We start from the raw sequence: 11,635 nt of genomic DNA on the forward strand, positions 1-11,635 counted from the left end.
TATAATCCTATGGGACACTTTGTTTGTCTGTCTGTCTGTGTCTTCGTTTTTGTATGTTTGTTTGTTTGTTTCTCTTTATTTTATTTTTATTGGTGTGCTTTGGGTTGTACCCAGTACATGTTAAATCTGCTATAAAAATAAAAATGACTTGACATACATTTTGAGAAAAATCTTAGAAACAAGAAAAATCTTAGAAATGAGGGAACATAGGGCTGTGGGAACATAGGGCTGACCCCAAAGTGACAGAAAAGAAAATGTTGTTGTGTCGATTTAGGATGTGACTCCTGAGGCTCCTGCTGGTCCATGGCAAAATCTGCCTCTCCAAGCAGGGTTTCAGCTATCTGAAACTCAAGCAATAACGGAGTATAAAAGACATTTAAACAGTTTGCAAAAGACCATCCAGAGTCTAGCCCTATAATTGGTCTTATTAGCCATTTTTAGAGGTTAAGGTAAACACATTACTGTCACGTTTAACTTTAGTGAGTAAGGTAGTTAGCTAAAGCTAACGCTTGCTAGCAAAATTAGTTTCTCTGTGACAATCTTCTTGCATCCTTTGCTGATTTTTAACTGGATTTGCTTCATTTCATGTCCAAATAACACAGCTTTACCCTGAGCTGCCCACAAAAAGATGCCAAATTCAGACGCGCCATCTCGCACATCCCAACCATTGGGCGAACAGAGAGCTCTGTGCGCTTAAGTAGGGTGACCAGATTTGAGGTGGCGAAAAAGAGGACACTTGCGATTGTTGGGGGGTGGGGGGAAGTGCCAGTCAATTTAAGTACACGCTTAATGGTCCCAACAGTGAAAACCGGGCGTTTTCATGAATTTATAAAACCCCCCCGGGCGCTCCGGACAGGACGTAAAAAGAGGACATGTCCGGGCAAAAGAGGACGTTTGGTCACCCTAGCTTAAGGAAACACAGCAGGAGGCGAAACATGTATCATTTGCACATAATGTCAACACAAAGGCAAAACTTCCCCATATGGTGCATTTTACTTAGCTTAACCCAGCTGTCTCCAACACGTCGCTCGCGAGCTACCAGTCGCTCGCCGCCCCCTTCAAAGTAGCTCGCCAAATAGTTTACATTTAAACCATAGACTGTATATATAAGATTTAAACACAAATTTTCATAATATGCCAATTTCATTTGTCACCTGTGCATAAAGTACCGCTCATCTTCTATCTGAAGATATGTTGCTACGATATTTGTTTTCACAAAATATGACACAGAGCGCTGTTATCAACCGGTATTGCTAACAAGTGCTAACCCGAGGTAATTGCTAAATCTGTAAACAAGGCGCGTCCATCTTTTCCGACTTTCCGACCTCGAATGTGACGTCACTCCCAGTTCCAACCTCCGACCTCGGATGTAAACGCGGCAAACACCGAACGCAGCATTAGCTTGACCATGGCCGCTGAATGCAACAAGAGGCGGAAAACCATACTTTTTTCACGAGAATTGGGAAATAGACTTTTGTTTCACAAGTAAAAAATGCAATGTGGAGCGCCATTTCACCACAGTCCACAGCACCTTCTCACGGAACTTTCCCGCTGGTAGCAATCTACGAAAAGAAAAGATAAAGGACCTGAAAATACAGCTACAACGACAGCAATGGAATGCACTGTGGCCTATGGAGATCTCCTGCTCCACACTGACATCAGATGGCTCAGTAAGGGTAAAGTACTGCAACGTTTCTTTTCCTTGCTGGGTGAAATCAAGATTTTCTTGGAAGAGAGGGGGGAGGACACCACCTTGTTATCTGATGCAGTGTGGGTCCTTGATCTTGCGTTTTTGACAGATGTAACTGAGAAAATGAATAACTTGAACGTACAGTTGCAAGGTAAAGAGAAAGACGTCTGCAACATGATCAGTGCTGTTAACGCGTTCAGCGCAAAACTGGCCTTTTTCATCCAGCAGTTGAAGGCCAAAGATTCCAGCATTTCCCCTCTGTCACAAAGGTTTTGGAAACCCATGCAGGGGTAGCTGATGCTTTGAACACAGAGAAGTACTGTGACCTCTTGATCAAGCTTGGCCGGGAGTTTGCAGACAGGTTCAGAGACTTTGAGAGACTTGAGCCCTGTGTGACATTAATTGCCAACCCATTCATGAATGTGGACATTAGTCAGATTTCTGGGCAGATGGCAGACCTTTTCTGTATCGATCCTGTGGAAATGAATGTAACTTGTAAACCTCCAAAACGACATACAGCTGAAATCTCAACAGCATGCTGAACATTTCTGGAGCTTGGTTGAGCCAGAAAACTATAAGAATCTTTGTCAAGCAGCTCTGAAGACAGCTGCTTTGTTGGGTCTACATACCTCTGTGAATCTTCTTTTTCTGACATGAATGTCATCAAATCTAAGTTCAGGACAAGACTGACAGATGAACATTTGAAAGACTCCATAAGAGTGAACCTAAGTGGGTATATTCCAGCATACAGCTCTCTTGTTGGCACCATGCAGTGCCAGGTATCTCACTAACTAAAGGTGCTTGACTGAATATGTAGGCTAGTGAATAAATTACTGAAAGTGTGATGTGGACAAAGTTAAGAAGTTATAATTGTTCAACATCAATAGTAGCCTATGTGATTCAAAGGTGTGAGTTATGTTTGACAAAGTGTCAGTGTTTTGTAAATGTTATGCAAAAAATGTGAGTTTAATGTGTTTTATAGTTTGAACAGATAAAGAAATGCATATGCTGATGAGTTCAATTTGGGCTATGTTTTCACACAAAGTGTGAGCATTAGAGGTCAGTGTTTTGTAAATGTTATGCAAAAAATGTGAGTTTATCAGTGACAGCTAAAAAGAAAGAAATGCATAGACATGCATACTGACACATATTTAGTTACATTTCTGTATTTTGAGTGTGAGTATTGGCTGCCAATATTTTGAAAATGTTCATGCAAAAAAAATATGTTGAAAAGAGAAAGAAATGTTTTGACGTGCATACTTTGAGTTTAATTTGAGTATTAAAGTTCTTACACAAATAGTGAGTGTTGGATGTATGTTCCGTATGTGCTTGTGCCAAACGAAACCTTATTCAGGGATTTAGATACGTGTGAATAAATGTTACACATGATATAAAACACAAGTAGCTCTCCGTAATTTTTTTTCTTTAGAGGTAGCTCTCAGAGGGGAAAAGGTTGGACACCCCTGGCTTAACCCTTTGGAGACTTGGGGCCAATTTGACTGTTTTCAAGCTACTTTTTTTCTTTACTTCGTCTCTTTGTCTCTCTTCGTCTCGCTTCGTATAGCTCTGTTTACCTAAATGCTCCTCCCCCTCCTTAGTAAATGCATCCTGTTGAGCAGGGTCTAACGTTTCCAGCCTCTTTTCTGCTCCGTAAAATGATAAAATATGGCCAAGATATTAAAATATGAGCTTCCATATTTCGAACTTTTGAGCGCTTGAGAAAAATATTATTGTATAAACTTTCAACCAGTGTCCGAACTACGGGGGGACTCGGGGGATCCGAGACCCCCGTAGTCGACACTGGTTGAAACTGACACGAGACCCCCCGAAAACATGATTTGGGAAATGTTGGGGGGTCTCTAAAATAGTGTTTTCGAGATCCGCGCTCTGAGTCAAGCGCAAGAGCAAGCGCCCCCCCCCCCCCCCCCCCCCCCCCCGAGCGAAAAATGGGACCCCCCGAAAATCTCGGCATAGTTCGAACACTGCTTTCAACCATCGTATCTACGTTTTTACTGGGTCAATTCGGATGAAACATAGACTGGCGTAGAGTTTCAAGCCAGTTCTTTCGACAGAAGCAGCCAGCAATGTTGTCCAGACTGTTTTTTTTTTATGCTGCGCCGGCAGGAACAGTTCAAGTGATCTGATCACACCGGCGCGATCGTCGACTCAAAAGGGTTAACTAGCTGCCTGAGTTTAACACATAACAAGTATTGGAGGATCCTGTTTGATTAAAAAACAACAACATTTGAATTATATATTTTGTGTTTAATGTATCCTACCTGTACATTTGTATCCCACCAAAGAAGCTCTGTTTCTGAATTACCTTTAATCCGATGTTGGCCATGATTTTGCATGCTTTGTTGCTTGGGCGATAAGGCATTTTACTTTATCGATTCAAGTGAAGTCCAACCTTGACAACAATTGGTTGAGGGTGCGTGTAAGTTATCAAAAAAACTGCTGTGTGACTCTTCTCACCTAGGTACAAATAGTCACTGACACGTTATACTTCCTGTTTAATACCAGAAACCATTGTGGAAATTTAGATTTCAAAACGGAGCATGATTATGCCCCATACATAAGTACTAACTGAGGAGTAACAGTACTGACAAGGGGTTAACACTTACTTCTTCAGAAGGCAAATCCCATAATGGTTGTCTGATTTTGTGCACACAATCACAACCATTCATCTTGCTGAAATGCTGGTTTGTTGTGCAAAAACATTTCCTTCAAAGTCACCTCTGTTATTGTGTCATGCTAATGTGTATAATAGTAGTCGACACACACATCCATGCGTCACCTTCTGCATGGCACAATTTGTACCTTGACTGTCAGCTCACATGGAATCAAATCCTTTTTTCTGCCATGAAATTTGTCATCTTAATCTCTCTATTTTCTTTCACACTCCCTCTCACACTCACACACCCTTTGAGTGTGAGAGGGATTCATGCAGAGGGCATGAAGTTCTCTGCAGTCGCAAAACTGCACTGAGTTATGTGAGGCAGGTGAAAATTATGACACCGTCAATAATGTAAATGTAGTCGATACGATGTGTGTTTGTGTGTGTGTGTGTGTGTGTGTGTGTGTGTGTGTGTGTGTGTGTGTGTGTGTGTGTGTGTGTGTGTGTGTGTGTGTGTGTGTGTGTGTGTGTGTGTGTATGTGTGTGTCTGTTATCAGACACCATGCACAAGCTATATAAATCAGGCTTTCTTGGGAACACTGATTTCGATTTCAAACTGTTCCCTGGATTGTTGTTTAAAGGAAGGCTTATCAACGACGTAGGGTGACATCCTTCGCCAGATTTCAGATGAATGCTGCGTTGTTCGCTTGCATTAATTTACTGCTGGTGGAGCTTTTCAGCTTCATTAAAACAGCTTTGCCGGGGCTCAGTGATGATTACTTTTATCAGCTTCCTTTGCTATGTATCGCCTTGTCTTAAGGTTTTGTTTAAACCTTGTAACGTGGACATTGTTTAAGTGTGATCAGCCTTTGTTCCTCCATGGAAGAGCCCATTCTAATTTCACATTTACCTTGAGCTGCCAAGTGTAACCAGTCTACTGCAACTGGGAGATGTCCAGCACAAAACACTGGAGTTATGGTCTGCTAGTCTTGCATATGGGTAACTTTACTTTGTTAACTTCTCCTCGCTGTTCAAACTCTCCATGAGCTGCTTTCTCAACTTTGAACCTGAAACTCTTATCCCAGTTAGCAGCTGATGATAAGTGACATGTTGATAAAGTCTCCCATGGTCCAAAGACAAAGCACTGACAATGTATAAAATGTATGTGATGTAATTCCAATGTAAAGGTTTTATATCCAGTATTATTTCACAGTCTGCATCACTTTTTATATGAAGGCAACAAAAAACAGATTTGGTTAAATACTAAAAAAGTCAACACATCATCCCTATTTAAAAAAGCCCATAATTTGGTTGGACTGGAAGCAGGAACATGGTGATTCATGGTTGTCCCCTTAAAATCCAGTGCCATTGAGGCAAACCCTAGCACAGCTATTTTTTTGCGGATTAGGGTTTGTGGAGTGTTTGTGTGTACTCCTAAATTAGTAATAGCAGCTAATGTTATCACGATTACCATCTTACTTTAGCCTGTTGGCAACAAATGTGCGATATGATGTCCTAAACCCAATTATTTGGTCATTGTCCTGCTTAACATTACAATACATGGTATTTGGCTGATGCTCATCCATACATGCACTTCAATACAGTAGACATACCTACTGGAGCAGCTTGGGGTTAAGTATCTTTTTCATCTGATCGTGCCAAGACGAATTGACTGCCAAGTCTGCAAACAAGATTGGATCTTGCTTGCTTGGGGATTCTCTCAGTCAGACCAAAAGCCTAGTTGGCCTGCTTTTGATCTGTAAGATTTGGACCACATGTAGGCCCAATCAGAACATATTAAATGTAGGTTTGTGTCATCTTCCTGTCTCCGGGAGCAGAGCATGGCTGAAACCCTGTATTCAAGCACTTTGGTCTCTTGCAGATTCTAAATCTGACGGAGTTTCCGAAAATAATCTAGGAAGCTTCTCGTCAAGTTAACAGCGTTTATTTATACAGTAAGGTAAATGTCTACAAAGGAACTCGGCCAAGGTCCCCTCCTATTTCATTGTTCCACAGACCACATTTAAGTAGTTCCTCTGTCTCACAGATCCACAGAAATAAGCCCCGTCCTCTGGTTTACAACTTCTTTTCTACCCTCTCGCTTTGAGGTGTAGTCTTCTCCAATTGGTTGACAGGGGGTATCGGCCCCTGTTTGGCACCTCTTAACCCTTATGTTATATTCGTTTTTCTGTAACAGCCAAAATATTCCTGGGTCAATGTGACACAGTGCATGTTTAATTATTCAAAAATAGTCAGAAACCCCAACATCCTGATTTTTTTTGTTTGTACCTCTTATTACTATCACTTCAATCACGATTTAGTGCAATTATGTTATTCACCTCACAGATCATGGTTCCATTAGGTCAAATTATAGTGTTCTGGTCTGTGGGACCCGTTTCATTTTTTCTCAAGCAAAAAATTATACAATTAATTATTTTTTCAAACTCAGACTCAATGGCCTTGTCTCATTTACTATGAAGAATATATATCATTACACATGTTCAATGACCACACGTTGTACACCCCCGCCTACACATTTACATTACATACAGGATGTTCGGGTCCAGGGGACCCGAGGGTAATACAAGGGTGGAAATTGTGTGTGTGTGTGTGTGTGTGTGTGTGTGTGTGTGTGTGTGTGTGTGTGTGTGTGTGTGTGTGTGTGTGTGTGTGTGTGTGTGTATGTGTGTATGTGTGTGTGTGTGTGTGTGTGTGTGCGGTTCCCGCACAAGCTTGCAGCTTTGTTGCAAAATTCGAGCACTGACACCTGTCTGTTCTCACATTCCCGCACATTTTACCCTCTGTCTTGTGGGAAGCAATTTTTATTTTTTCATATTCTATCCCAGTCTCAAATTGGAAGACAGGACCCAATAAATATAGCTTTGCCAGTGTGGTTCCTTATCACAACTGACCAAGATGGCCAAAAGATTCAATGCTTAGAGGGCCTTGCAATTGATTATACTGCACGTGCAGAGTGTAATGTAGCACCAGTCCTAGTGTGTGAGGAGTTTTCCCATGCATCAGATTTGAACTTCTGACACCTTTCAGCCTCTACTGTCATTGCCAGGTGGCATATATTTACAAAAATATGCCAGGTGGTTGGTGTGTGTGTGTGTGTGTGTGTGTGTGTGTGTGTGTGTGTGTGTGTGTGTGTGTGTGTGTGTGTGTGTGTGTGTGTGTGTGTGTGTGTGTTTGTGTGTGTGTGTGTGTGTGTGTGTGTGTAAAATATCACATTTGCACCCTTTTAGCCTCCACTTTCACTGCAGGGTCAGATAGACCCAAATACAATCTCTGTGATATAAACATTGAGGGGGAGGGGGTGGTGGCAAATATATGGCATGAACCATTTTCATTTTACATGTTTAATGCACTAATTAAGGCAAACAGAATAAGTTTCATACAAGTATTTTTCCGAGATTTTCAAACTTTAAAACGGATCAATTTGACCCTGAATGTAACAGGAGAGTTAACACATTGCTACTCCAATCAGATCTTTGTGGCGTAACCAAATAACATATTGCGCTGCACTTCTTAGCTAAATTAACCAGGAGGTTTTACCACGAGTGGAAATCTAACAAACTGGCAAAGACTGGAGATGATGACCAGGCTTTTATACATGTGAAGGTGAGTAGCGGCAATCAGGATGCATGGGCAACAGACAGACAGACAGACAGATACCGATCCAAAGCCTCCCAGTGATGTCGGTCCCTGTGTTGGTAATGCTACAGGAAACTCAAGATACATCATCAGTGAACCATGAATGTTTATAAAACTCGGATCCAATCCAATTACTTAAAGTTACAATATTTTGCAAGATTATTGAAAAAGTACACCTCATGGTTGATCTGAATAGTGAGGTTTCTGAGAGGGATTTGGATGAATTCTATGAGGATAATAAACGTCTATACCATATTTTATGGCTTATGAACCAATAATTGTTTAAAGTCTCAATAGAAATGGAAAAAAACAACAACTCACCGACAAAACATGGCTGAAATCAAGCTTTAGTTGGTTGGTAAATTTGATAAAAAAGCTAAATGCAGTATGAAAACAGTCAGTTTGTATATTCGCACATTAGTATATTTAAAACTAACCATTTATATTTGTGCTAAAGGCAGAATTTTCACTGACTAGATTTGTATCTAGCTTCATCTTCCCTACTCAGTCTTTGTGAATGTGTACATATTAGGGATGCACTGATACATCGATGAGACATCGGCATCGGCCGATGTTAGCCCTATTTACCACCATCCGCACATCTGTAAATAAGGTGGCATCACAGTCGCCGATGTTTATGTTTTGCTAGGGGAGAAGTCACGTTAGCGTCGTTGTTTTTAAATCTGACGGACAGAATTTGACGTCAGGGCATCATTTTGAAGGATTATATCAGCGATTGTCGGTCTGCCGTAACTTTAAAGTCATTCGGAGGGGGGGGGGGGGGTGTCTCCTCCTCTCCCCTCATCTCCTCTCTTTCCGTTTCCCGTGAGTGGTGGTGATGGTGGACGTGCGAGTGGCGCAGAGTTTGAATTGTTTGGTTTCTTGGTTTTCTGGTTTCCCCTGTATTTTTCAAGTTATCTTTTATGTGCACGATCAGGTAAGTTTTATCTATGACTTTTTTAGTGTTGGTTGAGTGATCAGTGTTCTTCTTGGGTAGTTTTCGGGAGGAATGGTGTCCTCCGAGACGCCAGCTCCGTCTATCCGGCAGGGAGTGCGGATAGTCTCGCAGGATAATAGTGTTTCTGTGGAGGAGGTTCTGCTGGCTGTCGGTGAGCAGGTAGGACATGGCAATATTTCTTTTGCATCACGCATGAACAAAGCTGTGGTGGTGTTCATGAAGGATGAGCTGCATGTCCACCAGCTGATCGAGCGCAGCGTTTTTTATTAGGGACTTATATAATAATAATAATAATAATAATAATAATAATAATAATAATAATAATAATAATAATAATAATAATAATAATAATAATGATAATATAATATATTTAATTTGTAATGCACTCTTCATTCCAAGGGAATCTCAGAGTGCCATATGTCCAGGTCTCCCTGCTGTCAGTGCCATCCACGCGGATCACCGTCTCTGGTGTTCCGCCGTTTATACCGAACGAGCTGTTAGAGAACGAGCTCCGTAGGTTTGGTAAGTTTGCCAGCGGTTTCAAAACTGTGAATTTAAGAGAGGAGATGGATTTTGATTCGTCAGACACTGTTTCCATCCCGGAAACCATGCTGGAGAGGAGCACGGATCTCTACACTCTGGAATAAATAAAATACTTTCTTGATGAAACTTAAAATGAATCTGTAAAGGTCAGTGATAACTTCAGTGACACTGACAAGTTCATTTGGTCTGTTTCGGTTCTAAAAATTCTGGTGGGTTTTGACCTGCTAGAGGGGTGGGCAATTCATTTTTACCGGGGGCCGCATTAGCAACCCGAGCACTGCTCGAGGGCCACATCGACAATATTTCAATTAAATTCTGCTCAATATTATTTTTGATATACTGTAAGATAAATAATAACAACAATTTCATTTAACCTAACTTAACTTTATACAAAAGCAGATTGCTTTTGATGGTTTATTTAAGCTCTTAATCCTTAAATATTTATATTAGGCTATGTGAAATTAAAATAAGAAAACAAAAACAATCATTGAATCACTGCAATTTATTTTTAACTTGTTCACACTTTAACTTTGTCCGTGCAGTGGCTCTCTACCTGCCTGTGGCTGAGGGAGGACAAGGATTGATTCACATCCAGCCCAAAATTGCTGCTTTCAGATTACGGACCGCACAGAGTGCTCTATGACAGTGGCCCAAGCTGGTTGAAACTGGCTAAACTGCTGCTGAGGAGAGTTGGGAGGTTGGGCTACCACAAGCAGCAGTTCCTGTTAACAACAGAGGATGTGGATCGTTCCGGCCTGACACCATTTTACACCTCTGATCTGATTGTTCATTTGTGATTGCTGTGGTTGACTGTTCGTTTTCAGGAATGTTTTTATTTTATGCTTTTTATGTTCACTCCGCTCAAGTGATGAGGCGAGAGTGATTGATCTGTTCTTACTCCATGCAATAGTTCAATAAAGGGACTTTGAAAACCATCCTCTCCTCTCCTCTCCTCTCCTCCTCTCCTCTCCTCTCCTCTGTGAGGAGCTGCAGGACTTCCGCCCCGTGTAGCGAGTGTCTGCAGGATAGGTAAATTAAATCCATCATTCCGTGTTCTTGGGAAGCCGTCGTTTATATTTGTGACTTTGTTATACTTGCTGCTACTCCCGTTAACTTCCAGAAACTTAATATGGCTCGCTCAACCTCTCTCTCGCTCTTACACACACATATCCCCCACTCTCTCTCTTAAAAGGGATAGGCTGCCTTAGTCTGCATTATTCTACTATTACAGTTTACATATTAAATCGGCCATCGGCAAAAAAAAATTATTCTTAACATCGGCCGACATTTTCAATCGGTGCATCCCTAGTACATACTAAATATTATTTAAAATTCCATTAGCTGCCTCAGGAAATCCAACTACTTTTTCTCATTTTCTAACAAGCTGTCTTTTTGGAAAGTTCTATGTTCCTTTGGTGCAACAGTCCAAAATGGTTGTTTGGGAACATCTACAGTTTGAAAGTAAAATACAAACTTGGTGTTGGGTCGCAAACAGTTCCAAGGCTCTCAGCCCCAAAATATGAGCCAGCTGTCTGTGCTTTTTCTGCAGCCTTTGTAGTTTAGTTTGTGACATGTTTCTGCTTTATCACATGCCATATAATGAACAGCGATGCAAAAGATGAGAAGAGAAGGGATGATGCGACATGGCTCTGGTACACCAACAACACACGGTAAGGTTTTTCTTTATATGTCTTTCAGGGATTGCAGCTAAGCGATGTACATAACAGCTCCTGTTCGAATCAAAGCACAATTTGTTTTTCTTCTTCTTCTGTGAACTCCGGGCATTGAGTTCCATGACTTCCTATTTTTAACCTCCCTCACATGTTTCCTCTCCACCCACATGTCTGAACCTGTAAATTGCATTTAGCCGCTTCCAGGCTTTTACTTCTCCCTCAATTAACTCCCATTCTGATTTTCTTTCCTCCATCTTAAATTTCTCTCTAGATATTTTTTTCCCATTCCCCTTTGACTTCCCTCTCACACAGACAAACACTCTCCAGCCAGTCTGCACACATTCACCACAGACCACATAAACTGCTGTGGAAGTAAGTTCTTTTTGATTATTTATTACACCGGTGTCCATCTTCTGGTTTTATTAGTACGAGAAAAAACCTGATCATTTGTGAGACCTCTAAAACCAGAAATACAGCATTATGCTGCCCCTTTAAGA

The sequence above is a fragment of the Eleginops maclovinus genome, chromosome 23 (genome assembly GCF_036324505.1).
Source record: "Eleginops maclovinus isolate JMC-PN-2008 ecotype Puerto Natales chromosome 23, JC_Emac_rtc_rv5, whole genome shotgun sequence".
Classification (NCBI taxonomy): Eukaryota; Metazoa; Chordata; class Actinopteri; order Perciformes; family Eleginopidae; genus Eleginops; species Eleginops maclovinus.